Genomic DNA, 22,782 nt, shown 5'->3' with positions numbered 1-22,782 from the left:
TGGCTTATGTGCAGCTTATTTCTAAATTACTCTCAATGTTTCCATACCTGTACCATAAGATGGGCCCCCAAATCAAACCTAGAGATGGTGATGCCACTATAGAAGATCTGAAAAAAAAAATCTAATGGAGGTGTGGCCTAAGGGAAAGAGGAAGGCATGATGGGAAAACACAAGTACTATGCAATATTTGATACCCTCTATGAAACCAACCATAATATACTATACTACAAGTTCACAAATTAAGATCACCTTAAGCACTAGCTTGCCATAGGCTACCAATGTAAGCCAAGGGTGGCCCCAATAACAGTACTACCTCCCCACAGAGAAGTTAAGAATAGAAAAGACTGTTTCTTACCTCTCTGTGCTGCAAAGAACCAGTTCAACCTACTGCTATGGGCCTTTTCTGAGTTACTTCTTAGGCATAGAGTATTGGGTTAATAGGTACCTCCAAGAATGCTTCACTTAATGGTATGGAATCCTGGGGACAATGTAGGCAGAGGCTCCACAGAGTAGGCTGAAGTTCTCCTCTGTATGTTTTGACCTCAGTTTATCTTCTTTCTGACTCATTCTGGGAAAACCTGTTTTCAGATGCAATGGAGAAAGAATATGCTTCTGAACAAAGTGGAGAAAGCACTGTAGAAAACAAGTGTGAGCAGGGAGATCTTACAGCCCTTGACACCAAACTATTAGTTGTGTCCTTGTGCCTGTCATGTGGTGAGGGAAAACTATATGGTCAAATAGCTCTCAGTAAAACAGAAAAGAAAAGAACTCAGAAGCTCTTCAGGAGCAGGTGAAAGGAAAATATCTGTACTATCCATCTCACTAATAACTTCACATAGTTAGATTACTATTTACTGCTGGATTCCCAACATTTATTACTCATTAAAGAAAAATGGAAAGAGTGGCCTACAGAGAGAAATACTCATCCCTGCTCTGACCCCTTTACATGAAGTAGAAGTGCCATGTTTTAATTCAAAGAGAACAGCTTTCCAGCAGAGAACAGCAGACAGCAGCTTCCGGTGATTAAGACACTGCTTTAGTAAGACTTGGGATAAAATTTTCAAAGGCACCTTCAAAAGTGTTACTCTCACATCTCATTTACTATAACATCCTTTTTTCTGGGCTTGACAAATGCAGTCTTGACCCACTTATATCCATTCAAAATACTGCTGCAAAGATCATTTTCCAAGCCCATCACTTTGACCACATCACCCCTCTCTTTGCATCCCTCCACTAGCTCCCTCTTCTCTAATGTATCAAACATAAGCTACTTTTCTTCACTTTCAAGCACATAAGAACAGCCATACCGGGTCAGACCAAAGCTCCATCTAGCCCAGTATCCTGTCTTCCGACAGTGGCCAATGCCAGGTGCCCCACAGGGAATGAACAGAACAGGTAATCACCAAGTGATCCATCCCCTGTTCCCCATTCCCAGCTTCTGGCAAACAGAAGTTTCATGACCTAACCCCACCTTACCTATCATCTACCATTCAGTATTGAAAGGTCAGCTCCTGCCTCCAATCAGCCCATGATATCAGATTATATTGTCCACTTGATACATTTTCAAATAAACACCTTCCTGCTTTCTTCTATGCTGCCTCTCACACCTGGGACAAGCTTCCCACAAAACTAACTCATTATCGTCCTTCTAAACCCTGCTTTGCCATGAAACCTACAAAAACACTGACAATGGCTAAACTGCTGGTATGCTGAGACCACATCCTACCATGCTGACCACATTTTCCATTTTTCCCCCTTGTACTACCCTGTTTGTCTATATCCATATGTTGTCTCTTATCTTATACTTAGGTTGGAAGCTCTTTGGGGCAAGGACAGCACCCAGCACAATGGAGTCCTAGTCCACAACTAAGGTCTTATATGCTATGCAAATAATAATAATATCCATTTGTAGTTCAATGTAACCAAACTATATACAGTCAGATGAGCTTCTTCACTGCTGCAAAGTCACTGCAGCTCTGGGTCAGCCATAGGACTGCTCCTACCCTGAATAATTCCATTCAGAGCTGTGCAGAGAATGGAAGTTCTCTTTTGAGAAGGATTCTGAGATTGAGATTTCAAAATTTGGGTTCATTCTGAACTGGATCAAAACCCTAACATTTCTAAGTTCTCTGTGAAAAAACATTTCAAACAAATTTTCATTTTGACTTTTTTATTTTGTGTTTTAATACAAACTTTAAAAAACTCAAAACACAGTCATTTAAAAAGAAACAATTAAAACATTCCCATTAAAAAAAAATGTCAAAGTGAGACAATGTCAGAGGTTTCCCTACCCAGTTTTCTTCTGAAATGAAATTCCAGCAAAATCGTTCTGATTTAATGTAGTGTTTTGATTTTAACGGACTCAGGCATTCAATGGAATGTGGATCCATTGAAGTTTCTCCAGTAAGCGCTACTTACAATAAACAAACTCTCCTTTCCCCACTGTAAGAAACCACAAAGACCAAACACAGTTGTGCAACAATGCAATCTCCCTCAGTCCTCTATGGAACACTCACTGCATTGGACTTGTAACTTAAGCAGCCTTTATTCAGATAGAAAAGAATTCATAAGTGAAGGCAAACTGCAGCCTATTTGTATCACTGGCGGTGGTTAGGTAACCAGCATACGGGGAGCTATAATGATGAATTCCTATAGATCTTGGTGGGCAACCTGTGGCCCATCAGGGTGATCTGCTGGTGGGCCGCCAGACAGTTTGTTTACATTTGCACAGCCGGCCAGAGCTCCCAGTGGCTGTAGTTCGCTGTTCCCAGCCAATGGGAGCTGTGGGAAGCGGCCCACGGGTTGCCCAGCACTGCTATAGATCAGTGTTTTTCAAACCATTGGTTGCAACCCACTACTGGGTCGTGGCTTGTAAGGCGCTGGGTCACCTTGCTCTGGTCAGCACTACTGACTGGGATGTTAAAAGTCCCGTCAGCGGTGCTGCCCAGCTAAGGCAGGCTAGTGCCTCCCTTTTCCGACACTGCACTGCATCCTGGAAGTGGATAGCAGGAGGTCCAGCTTTTAGGCAGGTGGGTCATGGGGCTCCACGTGCTGCCCTCGCCCCGAGCACCGGCTCCCCACTCCCATTGGCTGGCTGGCTGCCGGCTGACGGGAACTGGCAGGGTGGTGCTTGTGTGCCTCTGCCAAGAAGCCAAACCCACTGCTGGCCACTTCAAGGGTGCAGCGTGGTCTGCGGTGCACCCCAGCTGCGCCACAGACCAGGAGCCGCTGTAAGTCCACACCCCCTCCCATACCCCAACCCCTTGCCCCAGCCCAGCACCCCTCCCACACCCTGAACCCCTCACCCCAACCCTCTGCCCAAGCCCTGAGCCCCTCCCACACCTGAAACCCCTCATCCCCAGCTCCGTTGGGTTGAGGGCATCAACAATTTTCTTCAACTGGGTCCCCAGAAAAACAGTTTGAAAATTACCGCTATAGATAGCCTATCCCCAGACAAAATATGCAGCATGTATGATTACCTACCTTATGGGTGGGTGGCATGTGTGTGCATTCATTGCAAGGAGCTGCTGGCCCTCAGACTGCATACGGGCTTTGGAGACCAGAGTGGCTGAACTGGAGGATCTAAGGGTGACAGAGATACACATAGATAAGACTTTCCGGGACACAGCAGAACGGTCCCACCCTCCACCCGCATCTGACAGCTTCTGTGCTGTTGAGGAGGATGAAAGTCTCAGGGAAGAACAACATCAAACCGGAGCAGAGGGAAATGATCCCCTAACTGGGACCCTCCTTCCAGATGATGTCATGGTATCCTCTCACTCTAAGGATACATCTCTGGGGGAGGAAATTCCAGTTATTAGGAAGACAGGTGATAGGAATGGTAATAGTAATGGTGGATTTGATCATTAGAAACATAGATAGCTGGGTTTGCAATGACCAGAAAAACCACATGGTGACTTGCCTGCTGGGTGCGAAGGTTGCGGATATCTTGAGACATCTAGACAGACTTATGTGTAGTGCTGGAGAGGAGCCAGTGTTGTGGTACATGTAGGTTTATTAGGAACTGGGAAACCTTTTGGGAAAGGGGGAGCCTATATAGGAAGGATGGGATCCACTTACACCAACTGGATTGCTGGCACATAAAATTAAAACAGTCATAGAGCAGTTTTTAAATGAAGGGCTGGGGGAAAGCTGACAGGAGCAGAAGAGCACACGGTTCCGACAGAAACATCCCTTAGGGGAGAATCTATTAATGGAGTTTCTCTATATCCTAGTAAGGAGGAAAGGATGGAAGATGATAAAATACAGGTAGGATCTGTTGAGAAACAGTCAAATGAAAGAGTCCCATTCAGTTACATCACATAATGTCAAACAACTAAAAAATGACATTTTTAAGTGCGAAAATACAAATGGTTGAAGTCTAAATACTAAGATGGGTGAACTAGAGTGCCTCGTATTAAATGAGGATATTCATATGTAAGCAGAGTCAGAATGAGCTCTACCCTGACATCTGGTGGTGAGCTGTGGAAAAGGACTTCAAGGGCTGATCTCGTTTGCATGAGCACACCCACCCCACCTAGCATGATGGGATTGCTTGCCAAAATGGTCACTTTGGCTGCTGTGGGATCCTCAGTCTCTTTGTTATTGGGGCAGGAGTAATAAAGTGTCATCCTGGTTATGTGAATCAAGGACAGTAGAACTGGATCTGGCATTTTATGACAGGGAGACTTGCCCTCAACGAAGTAGCACTTGCTAGGCAAGGGACATGGGTTCTAGAACCCAGTGAGTTGAGAGAAGTTGGGGACAGGTATGTGTATCTGGTGGTGTTTAGGGCCCTAAACACCAATTTCACCCTCTCCACTGTGTAACATCAGAGCTAATTTTGATTCCATTAGGAGTCTGGTTACAGGCTGCTGAGCTGAATTCACTTTGGGCCAATATTGCACCAGTACTGAGACTCCCCTACTATAAGCTGAAGTCACTGAGTGCTGTTAAGTAGTGGAAGGGGCTGAAGATATATTGGTGAGCGACTACCGGGATGTCTGCTGGAGATGAGCGGCTCTTGGGATGGCTGCCGGAGCAGCTCGCGATGAAGGCTGCAGCAGACCCCTGTGGAAAGGCTGGGCATTCAGCCGTCAACACAAGCAGTGGAGCACGTAAGGTACCCCCATACCTCCCCCCTTTTCCACCCAGGCTGGGAGGTAAACTCTGCAGATGAACTTTTGAACTCTGGGGCTGCGCTGGACTTTTGGGACTTTGTGACTTTTGGGTTGCTGGACTCAAGAACCAAAGGGAAAGGATATAGGCCAATCTGTTTGGGGGTGGGTCTTCTGGTTCATGGTTTGTGTTTATGAACCCTAGTTGTGGTGTTTCCCTAACATAATGCCGCATTGTTTCCCTCCTTTATTAAAAGGGGTTTTTTGCTACACTCAGACTCTGTGCTTGCGAAAGGGGAAGTATTGCCTCTTAGAGGCGCCCAGGGGGGTGGTATGTAATTGTCCCAGGTAACTGGGTGGGGGCTCGAGCCTGTTTTGCGTTGTGTTATTGAAACAGAACCCCTAGATACTGAACCTGGCTGCTAACTATGACGGGCAGAAGGGTTACACATATAATAAGCATCACAGAAACTTGACAGAAAGAAGATAATCAATGGGACACAGTAATACCAGGTACAAAATATATTGGAAGGACAGAATGGGATGTACTGGTGGGGGGGTGGCACTATATGTGAAAGAAAGCGTACTCAACTGAAGTAAAAATCTTAAATAAACCAAGCTGCACCATAGAATATCTATGTGTAGTAATTCCATGCTTGAATAATAAGAATATAGCAGTAGGGATATACTACCACCCACCTGCCCAGGATGGTGATAGTGACTGTGAAATGCTCAGGGAGATTAGAGAGGCTATAAAAATAATAATAATGGGGGATTTTAACTCTCCACATACTGACTGGGTATGTCACCCCAGGACAGGATGCAGAGAAAGTTTCTTGACACCTTAAATGACAGCTTCTTGGAGCAGCTAGTCCTGGAACCACAAGAGGAGATGCAATTCTTGATTTAGTCCCAAGTGGAGCGTACGATCTGGTCCAAGAGGTGAATACCACCTGGTAATAGCGATCATAACATAATAAAATTTAACATCCCTGCGGGGGACAGGACACCAAAGCAGCCCACCATGGTAACATTTAATTTCAGAAAGGGGAACTATACAAAAATGAGGGAGTTAGTTAAACAGAAATTAAAAGTTGCAGTGCCAAAAAGTGAAATCCCTACAAGCTACATGGAAACTTTTTAAAGGCACCACAGCAAAGACTCAATTTAAATGTATACACCAAATTAAAAAAACATAGTAAGAGAACCAAAAAAGTGCCATCACAGCTAAACAACAAAGTAAAAGAAGCAGTTACAGGCAAAAAGGCATCCTTTAAAAAGTGGAAGTTAAATCCTAGTGAGGAAAATAGAAAGGAGCATAAACTCTAGCAAGTGAAGTGTAAACATAAAATTTTGAAGGTCAAAAAAGAATTTGAAGAACTACTCAAAGACTTAAAAAGTAACAGATTTTTTTTAAAGTACATCAGAACCAGGAAGCCTGCTACACAACCAGTGCAATGGATGACTGAGATGCTAAAGGAGCCCTCAAGGACAATACGGCCATTATGGAGAAACTAAATGAATTCTTTGCATCAGTCTTCATGCCTGAACATGTGAGGGAGATTTCCAAACCTGAGCCACCCTTTTTAGGTGACAAATCTGAGGAACTGTCCCAGATTGAGGTGTCATTAGAGGAAGTTTTGGAACAAACTGATAAATTAAAGAGTTATAAGTCACCAGGACCAGATGGTATTTACCCTAGAATTCTAAAGGAACTCAAATGTGAATTTGCAGAACTAATAATTGTGGTATCATTTAAATCAGCTTCTGTACCAGCTGACTGGAGGATAGCTAATGTAATGCCAATTTTTAAAAAAGTCTCTGGAAGTGATCCTGGCAATTACAGGCTGGTAAACCTAACTTAAGTACCAGTCAAATTGGTTGAAACTATAATAAAGAACAGAATTATCAGACACATATAGATTAACATGATTGTTGGGGAAGAGTCAACATGGTTTTTGTAAAGGGAAATCATGCCTCACCAAAACTACTAGAATTCTTTGAGGTGGTCAACAAGCATGTGGACAAGGGGGATCCAGTGGATATAGTGTACTTAGATTTTCAGAAAGCTTTTGACAAGGTCCCTCACCAAAGGCTCTTAAGCAAAGTTAGCTGTCATGGGATAAGAGGGAAGGTCCTCCCATGGATCAATAACTGGTTAAAAGATAGGAAACAAAGGGTAGGAATTAATGGTCAGTTTTCAAAATGGAGAGAGGTAAATAGTGATGTCCCCCAGGAATCTGTACTGGGACCAGTACGGTTCAGCGTATTCATAAATGATCTGGAAAAAGGGGTAAAACAGTGAGATAGTAAAATTTTCAGTAGTAAAAAAATACTCAATATTTAAGTCCAAAGCAGACTGTGAAGAGTTACAAAGGGATCTCACAAAACAGGGTAAGTGGGCAACAAAATGGCAGATGAATTCAGTGTTGATAAATGCAAAGTAATGCACACTGGAAAACGTAATCCCAATTATACATATAAAATGATGGGGTCTAAATTAGTGGTTACCACTCAAGAAAGATATTGGAGTCACTGTGGATAGCTCTCTGAAAACATCCACTCAATGTGCTATGAATCCTTACCCAAATATATCTGTATGTCAATCTAAATAGACAAGATGGACACAAAGGGTGTGGGAAGGGGTCAAACGTACAAGCAGAGTGTTCAATGTGATGGCAGCAAACATATTTGTTCCACAATTTCTAGGTTGGGGTGGGGAGGCTAGTTAGGAAGGGATATGCTAAATGAAAAGAATAGAGAGGGGAAGGGGCTGAGCAGGGCAGGGCAGCGCAGCGCAGAAAAGGGCAAAGGGGCAGGTGTGGAGTAAAGCTGAGAAGACATTGTGGCACAGAAGGGGGGGCTAGAGCAAAACAGTCAATCAGGAAAAGGCAGAGAGGGTCCAGTCAAAACTGTAGAAAGTGCTCAGACTGTCAGAGGTCTCTTCTTTGGCTGCATCTGGTCCTACTGGCTGGGTCATTGCTGAAGTTTTACTCCAAGACCACATGGCTGAGGGAGGGGAGGCACCACCTGAGTCCTACTTTCCTCAGATCATGGAAGATCATCATGTCTGCATGGTAAATTTTGATCTCCATCTTGAGACAAATATTATGCTTCATCCATGCTCATTTCTTTTGTCTGATGAAAGAAAGACTTTTTAGCATAAACAACCAACTTCCTGGCCCGTTGTTACATGACTGGATAATTTGTTCCTGAGAAGTTCAGATACTACACTGTGGAGAGCCAAGTAAAATTGTAGATTAGACAGATACACACTGGAATCATGAGTAAGTTTGTTTATAGTAATTATTAAGTCCACTGGTGCTGGTTGGTGCAACATTTCAGTCTTCTTCTCTAAGTCCGCATCATTTTGTTGAGGCTTCAAAGTGGTGTATGCTTACTTAACTTGTGGCAGATGTAGACCAAATGAGAGCCCAGTTGTTGGCAAACAGGAGTTCTACTCAAGGCTTCGTGCATTCCATGAGTCCCCAGAATTCACCCTTTGCTGCAGAACTATGCTCCAGAACCTCAGATTACATTGAAAACAACATTATTTTTCTAGCCTTTCTGGTGCCAGAGATAAGCTTGAAAACATGAACTTGGTGCAAAAGTGCTGCAGTGATGTCTGCCCGTGTCTGCAGACAGCCTAAAACAATAGCTCTTAGACATATGAACTGTTCCACTCAGCTCCTTCAGGGTCACATTGGGTCTGTGATTCTACAACCACGACACTTGGCATTTTTCCAAGACCTCAAGGAATTCACCAATTTGCTGCAGCCCAGTTCACAATATTTAATTTTCAATCTCCCTTTCTCATGGAGAAATGCCTGAAGCTGCCTCTCACTCTCCAGCTTCCCCACAAGGGATTACACTGTGTGCTCACTGCATTGTTCCATGGAGCCAGGCAGTAGGGGTCTGGGGAACCAAAGCTACTCTCGTCTCCAGTTCGTAACCAGTGCGTGGAGGAAGCCAGAAGTGTAGGCTGGCCTGCTGAGGTCCAGGATGCTGGGAAGATGAGCTGCTGAAGCCAACTACAAGCTCCCTGACATGAAGGGAAAAGAGCATCTGAGCTGTTCTGTCTGGACTACATTACTGCTCCCTCCTGGGGAGTCAGAGCCACTGGAGAATGGGGGGCAGCTGGGGGGGGGGGCGTGGTGGGGAACCATCCACAATAGAAAGCATTGTTGCAAAAAGTCATCAAGGAATTTTATGTCCCATGAGTGTTTTCAGCTATAAGCCATATCTGTGAATGCTTCTGTGGGAGGGAGGATGGTTACAAAAAATAGGTCAAGGTGATGAACTAATGTTGTTGTATAATTTAGGAGTTCCTGCAGCGGAACGTGGTCCCATCATGTCATACAGTGCACAGGCCCCTGATCATGGTAAGTTTTGCTCTGACTTTTTGAGCCTGGAAAGTTGCCATCAGTTCTCACTTGACAAAAAGCCTCATTTTACCTTTTCCATTTATTATAAGCTGTTTTCAAGTTACATTGGATCAAAATACGGACAGGGAGCAACAGTTAATTTCTCCAGCCAGCTAATGCTAACAACATATGGAAGAAGGGTCTGCCGGGCCAGCTCTATAAACCTAGCTCTGTCCCCTCAATTTTCTCACTGAACCTCCGTTCTATTACCTCACGTTCCTGCAGAGAACTTCACAAAGGCTTTTGACAGCAAAGCTCCAGAAGACCTTACCGGAGTCCAAATACATGCACACAGCAGGACAGAAAGGGACGGAAAAGGCTGAGTCTCTCCCCCTCTAATCCCCAGATGATTGATAAACCGCATCTTGCTTTGCAGTTTCATATAAACATTTATAAAGTTGTTGAGGTTTTCTTTATTTTGTTTTTTGTTTTTTATTTGTGGGTGCAGAATTTCTTGTTCATGGAAGTAAGGGACTATTGGTACTGGCTAGAGCCAGAAACGCTGTGGGGAGGTATTGTGCAAGCTTCCTCACAGCTCTGCCAATTGACCTCGATTCTTGACCTGCAAAATCTCAGCTATTCATGACCGGTGCCAAATTATGCAGTGGTTTTGAGAGGCACACAACTAAACCAGCGAACTCTTTCTGACATGTGACCGAACTACTATTTTAACTCAAGTTTCAAGGTGACAGCTACGCAAACCCCAGCATTACATAGTGACCAAAACGTTGGCGTTTTGGGGCCAAACTTTCAAAAACAATCTAATTTTGTCTCTGAAGTCAACTGCTGAAGGAATATTCAGACACAATCAACTGTGCGTGCAAATCATCATTTCATACGCCCAGAGTAAATATTTTTATATCGTATTTACTGAACTGCTGAGGTACACACAGAGCTGCTGACTGGAGGAAACTAGATACTAAGACAGTGTCTCAGTGGATAGTTAAAGCAGGCACTTTACTCTCAATTGTGTAAGTAGAACCTCAAGGCAAGTCTGGATGTCTTCTTCCCTATTTCCCACCCAGGGTATCAAAGCACTTAATTGCAAGTACTTGTGCAGTGATGCTCTTCTTGCAATATTTGCTGGAGTGCCATAGTATATGTTGGCTGTTCCATAAGAAACTACTTCTACCATGTTTTCCTGTATAGCCTGCAGCCAGGGCAACTCAACTATTTTTTAAAAGTCACTTTTTATCCATTAGTCTAATCTTTTTTTTTTTTTAATTTATGGTCCACAATACCCATTTAAGCAATTAATATAGTACACCTGAAGAATGTAAGTGTACAGTAAACAGTACCACAGGTAAAGAGCCTTTTCTTTGTTCGGACAAAGTAAAAAAAGTTTCCTATGTTTGCAGCAAGAAAAAGAAAGACGCTGTTTTTAAACATTGTTATCCCTATCAAGATGAACACTAGTGCTTTCCTTTTAAAGAACACATTCCAGCTCCAAATCCATTGCTCTTTTAGTTCCAGGAGTCATTCCACCTTTTTTTAAAAAAAGGAATAGAGCACTGAAAGAAAACACTGTACTCTATGAATGCTGCTTTATCGTTATATCAACAATTGCACAGGGCCTAGCATTTAGCAAGAGCAATTTACTTTTAGCCTAAAAACTTCCACATAGACCGAAGCAGACAGCACACACAACATCAGGATCAATACAATGTGCCTAATTTGCTGCACAGTGAGAGCAAAGTGCAGAAATGCTGTGGACAGCTGTTGTCAGCACTATATTTCATTGCTGTTAAGTTTACTTTATGCTATTCCTGCCTTGGTCATGTTCCAGCCAGAAGGGAAAGAGAGGAAAGGGAGGTTACAAAACAAAAGGCATTAGAAGTTCCATATCAACTCTTATTTGCCAATCCGGAAAAGAGTTTCGCAAATAGGTCACTCATTAAAAGTTTATATAGCTGAATTCAGGAAGGCCACCTCTAAGCTGAACAACCGTAAAGAAAAAAGGGTTTTATTGAGCCTTCTGGGTGGGCACAACCATCAGGCAGAATCCAAAGCTTACATAAAACATTACCTTTCAGATACTTATCTAGCCACTCAGTAAGCATTCAGTTATTATTTACCCTTATGCAAACAACTCAGTAATCATTTTTGTTCCTCTTTAGGGAAACCTTAAGTAGTAAAACTTGGCTACAATATTAAACAAGTCACCTTCATGCTGCTTCTTACCAATAAGGTAATGTTATCAAACAACCTGAAAAACAAAGGAATGACCCTAACAAATTAGGCCCCAATCCTACAATTGCTTACCCTTGTGCTTAACTCTGTGCACACACTGACATCAGAAGAACTACTTGCACGTATAAAGCTAAGCATGCATGTAAGTGTTTGCAGGATGGGGGCCTTAGAATTTGTGAAACTAGCTATATAGTCTCACAGTGGAATTTGAAAACAATCAAAACAAGTTATTCTCCAAACTCCCCAAAACAAAGGCCCAAGTAATAGTGTTGCCCCATTGACTTCAATGGGACTATGACAAATTTACACCACCTAAAGTTCTACACCAAGAATACGAGTTAGAAATTGAGGCTACAGAAAAAGATTTGGGGCCTGATGGTAAATTAAACGAGAATGCCTGTCAATCTAGACTGCACAATGTGCATCTCCTGCTACCTGACTTGCATTTTGCAACCTTAATGGTTTCGAAGGTTTTAAAATATTCTATAATCCTGGATCCCATACCATACTGACCTTTGTGGAGTAGTGCTTGACATATCTCCATACTTTATTACAGTACTAGTAATTTCGGTCTTCATTCTCCTTAAACTTGTTCTCATTTCACGTAAAGGATTAAAATGTTCAGATTTAGTCATTAAAATACACAAAAGAATCTGAAGAAATACCTTAAAGAAATCTCTCTCTTATTAGTGCAGGTTGTATTCAACTTGACACTGAATTGGCTCCCAGTAGCTCAGAGAGACAGGTTTAAGAGTTTTATTGTTACCTATTTAATGCATGTATGGCCTTGCTCCAGGATTACCTGCCTGAACTTGCAATAGAGTAAATTCACAGAATAAATTTACAATAAGTAGACAAGGGTCTAAAAAACGTCCCCCAGAACACATGCAAAAACTAGTTTCACTCGTAACAAACAGAACATCTCATACCTTCCTAAACCTTGTCCATACACTGTTTGCTAATATTTCCAGAGCAATCCTTTTTCACTGGGATTCAGCAATCCCTGTATGACAAGCTGAACATTAGGACTCATCACTGGCAGAGCCCTTGCCCTTTTTTTGCAGTGAGATTAATTCAGGAATCTAAGGGACCTGCAGCATCTCAAGGACTTGAATCATTTTAGATCTTAAATTTATCCAGCAAGTGATCAACTGGTAAATTAATATATTACAAATAGGGCTGTCAAGTAATCACAGTTAACTCATGTGATTAATTCAAAAAAATTAACTGTGATTAAAAAAATTAATTGTGATTAATCGCACTATTAAACAACAGAACACCCATTGAAATTTATTAAATATTTTTGGATGTTTTTCTACATTTTCAAATATATTGATTTCTATTCCAACACAGAGTACAAAGTGTACAGTGCTCGCTTTATATTATTTTTTATTACAAATATTTGCACTGTAAAAATGATAAACAAAAGAAATAGTATTATTCAATTCACCTCATACAAGTACTGTAGTGCAATCTCTTTATCGTGAAAGTGTAACTTAAAAATGTAATTTTTTTTGTTACATAACTGCACTCAAAAACAAAACAATGTAAAACTTTAGAGCCTGCAAGTCCACTCAGTCCTGCTTCTTGTTCAGCCAATTGCTAAGAGAAGCAAGTTTGTTTACATTTACGGGAGATACTGCTGCCTGCTTCTTATTTACGTCACCTGAAAGTGAAAACAGGAGATCACATGACACTTTTGCAGCCAGCGTTGCAAGGTATTTATGTGCCAGATATGCTAAATATTCGTATACCCCTTCATGCTTCAACTACCATTCCAGAGGACATGCTTCCATGCTGATGATGCACGTTAATTAAAGCTGTGACTGAACTCCTTGGGGTAGAACTATATGTCTTCTGTTCTGTTTTACCCACATTCTGCCATATATTTCATGTTATAGCAGTCTCAGATGATGACCCAGTGTTCCTTTTAAGAACACTTTCACAGCAGATTTGACAAAAACGTAAAAAAAGTACCAATCTGAGATTTCTAAAAATAGCCACAGCACTCGACCAAAGGTTTAAGAATCTGAAGTGCCGTCCAAAATCTGAGAGGGATGAGGTGTGGAGCATGCTTTCAGAAATCTTAAAAGACCAACACTCAGATGCGGAAACTACAAAACCTGAACCACCAAAAAAGAAAATCAACCTTCTGCTGGTGGCATCTGACTCAGATGATGAAAATGAACATGCGTCAGTCTGCAGTCCTTTGGATTGTTATCAAGCGGAACCAGTTATTAGCATCGACTCATGTCCTCTGGAATGGTTGTTGAAGCATGAAGGGACATATGAGTCTTTAGCGCATCTGGCACGTAAATACCTTCCATTGCCAGCTACAACAGTGCCATGCGAACACCTGTTCTCACTTTCAGGTGACATTGTAAACAAGAAGCAGGCACCATTATCTCCTGCAAATTGTACCCAAACTTGTTTGTCTAAGCGATTAGCTGAAGTAGGACTGAGTGGATTTGCAGGCTCTAAAGTTTTACATTGTTTTATTTTTGAATGCAGTTATTTTTTGTACATAATTCTAAATTTGTAAGTTCAACTTTCATGATAACGAGATTGCACTACAGTATTTGTATTAGGTGAATTGAAATATACTATTTCTTTTGTTTTTTAGAGTGCAAATATTTGTAATAAATATAAATATAAAGTGAGCACTCTACACTTTGTATTCTGTGTTATAATTGAAATCAATATATTTGAAAATGTAGAAAACATCCACAAATATTTAAATAAATGGTATTCTATTATTGTTAAACAGTGTGATTAATCGCACGATTAATTTTTTAAACTGCTTGACAGCCCTAATTACAAATACCGTCCAAAAATTGGGTAGGAGTCTTATGAGATGGCAAATTCTTAGTGGAATCTGAGCATCAGAGTAGTTATCAGTGGTTCACAGTCAAGTTAGTAAATGCTAGTAAATAAACACAACTATGACATAGTTGGCATCATGGAGACTTGATGTGGGATAATACACATAACTGGAATACTGGTATAGAAGGGTACAGCTTGCTCAGGAAGGACAGGCAAGGGGAAAAAAGGGAGGTGGTGTTGCCTTATATATTAAAAACATCTACACTTGGACTGAGGTTGAGACCCTGCTCCTGAGCCAGCAGCAGCACACAGGACCTGCTGTTCCCCAACCCCAGCTTAGAGTCAGCGATGATCAGGAACATGGGCAGGAGGAGGGGTCAGCCTCCGCCGCCCACACACCCAGAGGAGGCAGGATCCCAGTCTGGAGCAGCTTTGCTAGGGGGTGGGGGGCAGGGGAGGAGGAGGTGGGAGCCCAGCAACCTGGCATGCAATTAATGCTCATTAAAAAAAATGCTTTAATTTGTTTTGAGTTAATCGCCTGTGTTAACGGTGATTGGCAACCCTAATAAAAACTGAAAAATGAAGGCTCTTAGCTACAATTCTGTTTCACTGAAATTATATTGCAACCGTCAAAGTTTATGATACCAAGAGTAACATACCTAAATACTGATTTAAAATACAGTATAGGTTTACGAGGTGACCTACTGTATAAGCAAGAGAGCTTTGGCACCTCTACCCCAATATAGAGAGAAATTATTCATTTTTATAGTTTCTCTAGTTCATAGAATACTTGATTTTTCTGTTGATATCATTTCCAAACAAACACACACATTAATTTTGAGTTCTTCGATTCTATTCTGCAGTTACGATCTCCTTCTCAGCCAAAATTTTCTATGCTTTGGGACAGAAAGTGGGCTTCTTTTAGTGCAATCCCCAGATCTTCACATTGAAATCAGGAAACATTTTGTGGTTGGGGTGCCCTGGAATTCAGATTCATATTTTCCAAGGCCAGAAGGGACTACTGTGATAATCTACTCTGACTTTTGTAGAACATAGGTCACAGAACTTCCCCAAAATAATTCCTAGAGCAGATCTTGTAGAAAAACCATCTAATCTTGATTTGAAAATAGCAAATGATGGAGAATCCACCATGACTAGAGCCCTACCAAATTCACGGTCCATCTTGGTCAATTTCATGGTCATAGGATTTTTAAAAACTGTAAATTTCATGATTTCAGATACTTAAACCTGAAATTTCATGGTGTTGTAACTGTAGGGGTCTTGACCCAAAAGACGGTTCGGGGGAGAGGGGGGGGTCGCAAGATGATTGTGGCGGGGTTGAGGTATTGTCACCTTTACTTGTGCACTCCCTTCAGAGTTAGGCCCTTGGCCAGCAGCCGCCGCTCTCTGGCCACCCAGCTCTGAAGGCAGTGCAGAAGTAATGGTGGCAATACTGTAACGTCCCTACCCCTTGCAACTCCCGTTTGGGTTAGGACCCCCACTTTGAGAAACACTGGTCTCCCTCATTAAATCTGTATAGTTTAGGTTAAAAGTACACAGAAGACCCGATTTCACAGTCCATGCCATGAATTTGGCAGGGCCCTAATCATGACCCTTGGTAAGTTTTTCCAATTGTTAATTACTTTATTAAAAATGAACACCTTATTTCCAGTCTGAATTTGTCTAGATTCAGCTTCCACCCACTGGATCCTGTTATACCTTTCCATCCTGTTATAGATGGAATAGCACATTATTATTTGTTCCCCATATAGGTATTTTACTGATTAATCAAGTCAACCCCTTATCCTTGTCTCTGTTAGGCTCATGAAGCTATTTAGCTTATCAAGATGAGGCAGGTTTTCTAAAGTCTAGAATGGTAGATATGCACTGAGTCACTTTAACTGAAGTTTAATCTTAACTACTTAAGACCTTGGAGTGTGCTTGTATTTAGAGAAGTGACTATGTAAAAGACACCTTCCTGCTCAAGAGATCTGTTCTTTATGTGTATTCAGAGTTATATTAGGGTCTTTGTGACAAAAGTTTGTCTTTTGTGTTGCATTCTTTTTTTAAAACAGCACCTTTTTACTCTATGGTGCAGTCAGCACAGCTAAAGGTGAGATAGCTGGGTTCTATTTCTTCTTCCGCATTGTCAAAAGAATTAGGGATGCTAGGTAGCATCTCGTAAGACACTCTCAGATTTGGCAGACCTGTCACACATGCCTATATTTTTAGGGATTCCACCCACTCAACCTGTCCCCTAACAAAAGCTCTCTCGAGGAATAAAAAGTAATTAAAAGAGTTTCTCAACAATTGAGAATGATGCAGAATTGTTAGTTCCTATTGCAGGGCAGAATTCTTCCCTCAGTTACAAAATTATCAGTATAGTTCTTTGGACTATAACAGGTTGTACAGGTGTTAACTGTGGGAAGAATTTGAACACAACTGAGCTGTACAAGTGTAACTGGGAGCATACATTGGCCAGCAGAACCTTTATTACTAATGATGACGTGCAAGATAAGAACTCAAGTTGCAGAACTAATGGCCTGTGATGGGATATTAGATGGGGTGGGATCTGAGTTACCCAGGAAAGAATTTTCTGTAGTATCTGGCAGGTGAATCTTGCCCATATGCTCAGGGTTTAGCTGATCGCCATATTTGGGGTCGGGTAGGAATTTTCCTCCAGGGCAGATTGGAAGAGGGCCTGCAAGTTTTTTGCCTTCCTCTGTAGCATGGGGCATGGGTCACTTACTGGAGGATTCTCTGCTCCTTGAGGTCTTTAAACCACGATTTGAGGACTTCAATAGCTCAGACATAGGTGAGAGGTTTTTCGCAGGAGTGGGTGGGTGAAATTCTGTGGCCTGCGCTGTGCAGGAGGTCAGACTAGATGATCATAATGGTCCCTTCTGACCTTAATATCTATGAAACTCAGGTGGGTTTTGCAGGGCTGGCAACTCTAGAAAAAAAGCTCTTTTTTAATGCATCATTGAGCAAATATGATTTTTAAAAATCACTGAGACTCATAATATGGACACCCCTCCCCCCTCCCCGCCATCTTTACATTCACATTTCAAAGAACTGCCACATTTTAAAACATTTAAGTGACATCACTTCAGGAGAAAAGGTGTAAATTCACCCTTCAGTATTTCTTCCCTGAAAAACCTCAGGGAAACTAAATGCAAAAAAATTAAGTTAATGCGGAGTAGACAAGCACTCAAACGTCAGGAAATTCATAAAATTGACGTATCTGCTGCAACATTATCTCAACCAAATCACACATCAGTTGGATTCCCATAGAGCCCGGAGCCCCAGTCATGGACCAGGACCCTGTTATGCTAGGCCAGGAGTGGCCAACCTATGACTCCGGAGCCACACGCGGCTCCTTCTATTGGCACAGACTCCGGGGCTGGAGCTACAGGCGCTAACCTTCCATGTGCCGGGGGGCGCTCTCTGCTCAACCCCTGGCTCTGCCACAGGCCCTGCCCCCACTCCACCCCTTCCCGCCCCCTCCCCTGAGCCTGCCAGGCCCTCGCTCCTCCCCCTCCCCGGAGCCTCCTGCATGCCACAAAACAGCTGATTGGGAGGTGTGGGGAGGCGCTGATGGGCAGGGCTGCCGGTGGGTGGGAGGTGCTTGGAGCAGGGGTGGGTGGAGCTAATGGGAGGGGCTGCTGACGTATTACTGTGGCTCTTTGGCAACGTACGTTGGTAAATTCTGGCTCAGGTTGGCCACCTCTGTGCTAGGCACTGTACAAACACAGAACAAATAAATGGTTCCTGCTCCAAATGTTCAAAATAAAAAAAAAAAAAAAGTCTAGTCAGGTCCCCCCGAATCATAAAATTTTTAAAAGTAAAATAAAAAAAATTGAGGAAGGAGGAGGAAAAGTGGGGCATTCGTCTTCTGCTTTTTAAGCCTCTAGACTTCATGTTTCCATGCTTCTCTTGACAACTATGACTGGACCAGAAACATAAAAATAAACAAACAAACCTGAGATTCTCATGTAACCACCAGACTCCGGAAATTGAGAAGACAATCACCAGGTTGTGATATTTGTGACAGTCATAAGAAATGGCAACACTATTTAATGTAAACCTAATATTGCAAAAGTTGAAAAGGAGGACTATGGTATAATTTGCAGATTTTCTAGTTGAATATAGCACTGCAAATTACATTGCAACTGGCGGGGCTGGGAGAGGCCTGAGGAAGTGGTACAGCAACATAGTTCCCACTGGTCAAGCTAACAACTGACTGAGGCCTGGCCTACCTCTAAAACTTTTGCCAGCGTAGCTATGTTGGTTGGGGGGAAGAAAAAGAATTACACCCTACCCAACACCTATGTGAACAAAAGCTCTGGGTTAGAGAGATTATACTGGCAGAGTCCTTTTGCTACTATTTCATTCAGGAACCAGCGCGACCTATACCAGCAAAACAGTGCTTTTGGCACTACACGCTGGGTTTTCACTAGGAAAGTTTGCTAATATAGTTATACTTGTGTATCTATACTAGCAGAGGCAACGTGTAGGGGAACATGCGGGATCACGTGTGCCCCAGATTTGCTGCTTGGTTTGTACTGAGCATGCTCAGTAACATTGCTGAAGCCAGCTGCCTTCACTCTGCTGCCCCACTATCCGCAGGCCTGGGTTGTCTCTGTAACCAGCAAACGCTTTCTAGTGTATACAGAGCCTCAGAGTATTACTGGGCAACAAATGGGAGGCCTCCCTCAGCGTCCAGAATGCAGGGAAGGTTGTTGTGCTGGGCTCCGGCAAGTCAAAATTGCTAGTTATTTATTTTGCACACTTCTCTGGTACAAAATAGTGGAAAATAAACTAAACAGCAACTAATCAGGTTTGCAATACCCTACACAGTGGTCTCCAACCTTTCTGTAGGAATAGCATATTCCTATTCCCAGAAGACTGTAGCAGTTGCCAGACACCCCGCCGCTGAAATACCGGTGAGAAGCGGCAGCGGCAAGAAACATCGCCGCCGAAATCCCGCCGACAAATGGCAACACTTCTCGGCGGCATTTCAGCAGGTGGTTCACCGGCAGTCGCACTCGGCAGCGGCCTTTCCGCGGCGCGGTGTCCTGCAGGCGCACACAACTCTCCGGCAAGAGCCACTGCGCCCACAGGTACCATGTTGGGGACCCCGCCATAACATATCTAGGATGTGTAATGTGGCAAACTTAACACTACATGAGAAACAATGTGCCAAATTCAGACCCGATGTAATTCCACCAGGTCTGAATTTGGTCCCTTAAGTGAGTTTCCTGAACACCTATACTTGGATTCCTCAACCATGGCATTACGTTAGCATTACAAAAGTATGTATTAAATGAAAAAGTAAGTCTAAATGTTATGGACTTCGTTAAACAATGTTACAGTGCTGAGCACCAGCTTTAGAAACATGGATAGATACTTTGAATGGATGCTCTAATCAGCAAATTTGAACACTTGACTCTCCAGCATGTTAACCACTTCAAAAATGTAGGGAAATAGAAAGTTACCTAGCTAGTAAAAGACAGTTACCTTTTCCTTAACTGGTGTTCTTCGAGATGTGTTGCTCATGTCTATTCTACAATAGGTGTGCGTGTTTGCCACGTGCACCAGTGCTGGAAGTTTTTCTCCTAGCAGTACCCGTGGGAGGGCGGGGGGTGAAGTGCCCGCCACGACCCCCGGAGTGGCTCCTGCCTGGCATGGTATAAGGGGAACTACGCGCTCCCCCGACCCTCAGTTCCTTCTTGCCAGACAACTCCGACAGAGGGGAAGGAGGGTGGTAATTCCAAGCTATATCTGTTGGAGGTGGGTAGGAGTTCACAAGTTCCCAGGACAGAGGGCATCCCTGCTGAACCCGGCGTCATCCCTGGTTTTGGAGACGATTGCATAGTGCAAGGTGAACATGTGAACCAAAGACCACACGGCAGCCCTACAAATGTCCTGGATCGGGACGTGGGCCACGGAGGCAGCCAACGAGGCCTGCGGCCGAGTCGAGTGTGTCCTCACAATGGGTAGCAGGGGGACACCCGCCAGCTCATAACAGGAATGGATACATGAAATGATCCGATTGGAAAGCAACTGAGTGGAAATCGGCTGGGCCCAGCGCGCTCAGCTGAGGCGAAGAACAGTTGCGAGGACTTTCTGAACGGCTTGGTCCGCTCAAGGTAGAAAGCCAGAGCCCGCTGCACATCGAGCATGTGGAGACATCACTCCTCACTGGACGCATGAAGCTTGGGGCAGAGCACTGGTAGAAAAATGTCCTGAGCCATGTGGTAGGCGGAGATCACCTTCAGGAGGAAAGTGGGGCATGGGTGGAGCTGGATCTTGTCTTTATGAAAGACCGTGTAAGGCAGCTCAGAGCCCTGAGCTCTGAAACTCGCCTGGCCGACATGATTGCAACCAGGAAGGGCACCTTCCATGAGAGGAGAAACCAGGAGCACGTGGCCAGTGGTACAAACGGGGGCCCCATGAGAAGAACCAACACCAGGTTTAGGTCCCACTGCAGGACCGCGGGTCTAGCATATGGAAAGAGACAGTCCAAACCCTTAAGGAACCAGCCAGTCATAGCATGGGAAAATACTGCGCGCCTTTGCACCGGCGGATGGAAGGCTGATATGGCTGCCAGGTGCACCTTGACTGATGAGGGCACCAGGCCCTGGGCCCTTAGGTGGAAGAGGTAATCAAGGATAAGCTGGATCGGGGCGGTCACCGGAGAGACACCCTGGTCTGCCACCCACTTAGAAAACCGGGACCACTTCACCAAATAAGCACGGAGAGTGGAGGGCCATCTACTTGTGAGGAGGGCATGCTGAACCTGCTCTGAGCAAGTCCTTTCCTCTCCACCTAACAACTGAGCAGCCACATCGCGACGTGAAGAGCCGCCAGGTTGGGGTGGAAGAGGTGGCCCTGGTCCTGAGAGGGAAGGGGAGCAACGGCCACGACGGAGCTACCCCGAGGCCAGTGAGGGTCCTGTACCAATGCTACCTGGGCCACGCCAGGGCAATGAGGAGGACCCGGGCCTTGTCCGTCTTTAACTTCTCCAGGACCCTGCTGATTAGAGGGAACAGGGGACAGGCATAGAGAAGCTGGCCAGACCAGGACAAGAAAAAGGCATCGGTGATAGCACCCCTCCTGAGCCCCTCTCCCCGGAGCAGAACTGGGCCATTGCCGGTTTGGTCGAGTCACGAACAGGTCCACCTGGGGAGTTCCCCACCTTCAGAAGAGCTGGTGGGCCACTTCCAGGTGGAAGGACCACTCGTGTTGCGAGGAAAAGTCCCTGCTCAAGCGATCCGCCCTCTCGTTCTGGGCGCCCAGTAGTTGGAAGGCTATACAGAAGTTCCACAGCCTGAGGGCTTCGCGGCAGAGGACCAGGCCCCACCTTGCCTGTTGATATAGAACATTGAGGCAGTGTTGTCTGTGAGGACCCTGACTACCTTGCCCTCCAGCTGCAAGCAGAAGGCCATTTACACATCAGCTGCACCGCCCTGAGCTCCTTGACGTTTATATGTAAGGTCAGGTCTTGAGCCGACCACAGGCCTTGGGTCTGAAAGTTCCTCACATGGGCCCCCCAACCCACGTATGACGCATCAGACACCAGCTCAAACAACAGGGCCCTGTCCCTGAATGGGACCCCTTGGAGCAGGTTGTTTGGGGCGGACCACCACCGTAAGGAGGTGATCACAGAGTCCAGCATGGTGAAGACCTTGTCCATCCTGTCTGTAGCCTGGGAGAACTTCGAGGCCAACTAGAGCTGGAGGGGCTTCATGGTGTAATGGACCATGTACGTGCACGCCGACATGTTACCTAAGAGTTGTAGGCAAACCCTGGGTGTTGTCACTGGGAACCTTGTGACCGAGTCAATGAGACCTTTCAGGGTCTCAAATCTGTCTGGCGGGAGAGAGGCCCTGGTTGACACTGCGTCCAGGAGCGCCCTGATAAACTCTATGCGTTGGACGGGGACTAACATGGACTTGGTGTTGTTTACCAACAGGCCCAAGGCGGTGCAAGTGGACAGAAGGAGCGCCATGTGATCCCTCACCTGCAATCGGCAGGTGTCCTTGACAAGCCAATTGTCCAGATAGGGAAATATCTGGATCCCCCGGCTGCCGTCTGAGGTAGGCCACTAGTACCAACCTGCATTTTATAAACACCCTGGGGGCAGTGGACAGACCAAATAGGAGGATCGTGAATTGGTAATGATTCTGTCCCACCATGAAATTGAGGACATGCCTGTGCCCCTC

General features: G+C 44.2%; 1 long non-coding RNA gene across 1 annotated transcript in view; it reads right to left on the bottom strand.

Annotated features, from left to right (window-relative positions):
* LOC311521606 overlaps nucleotides 1–3,808 on the bottom strand; it is a 29,563-nt gene extending 25,755 nt beyond the window's left edge. The window contains exons 1-2 of the long non-coding RNA XR_014711930.1: nucleotides 3,484–3,808; nucleotides 446–578 (exon numbers count right to left, since the gene is read on the bottom strand). This is a non-coding gene — a long non-coding RNA (uncharacterized lncRNA). The remainder of the gene's footprint in view (nucleotides 1–445; nucleotides 579–3,483) is intronic.
* Nucleotides 3,809–22,782: the final 18,974 nt, after the last annotated feature.

Source organism: Lepidochelys olivacea (genome assembly GCF_965140295.1).
Source record: "Lepidochelys olivacea isolate rLepOli2 genome assembly, chromosome: 1".
Classification (NCBI taxonomy): Eukaryota; Metazoa; Chordata; order Testudines; family Cheloniidae; genus Lepidochelys; species Lepidochelys olivacea.
This window is presented reverse-complemented; position numbering and strand designations above follow the sequence as displayed.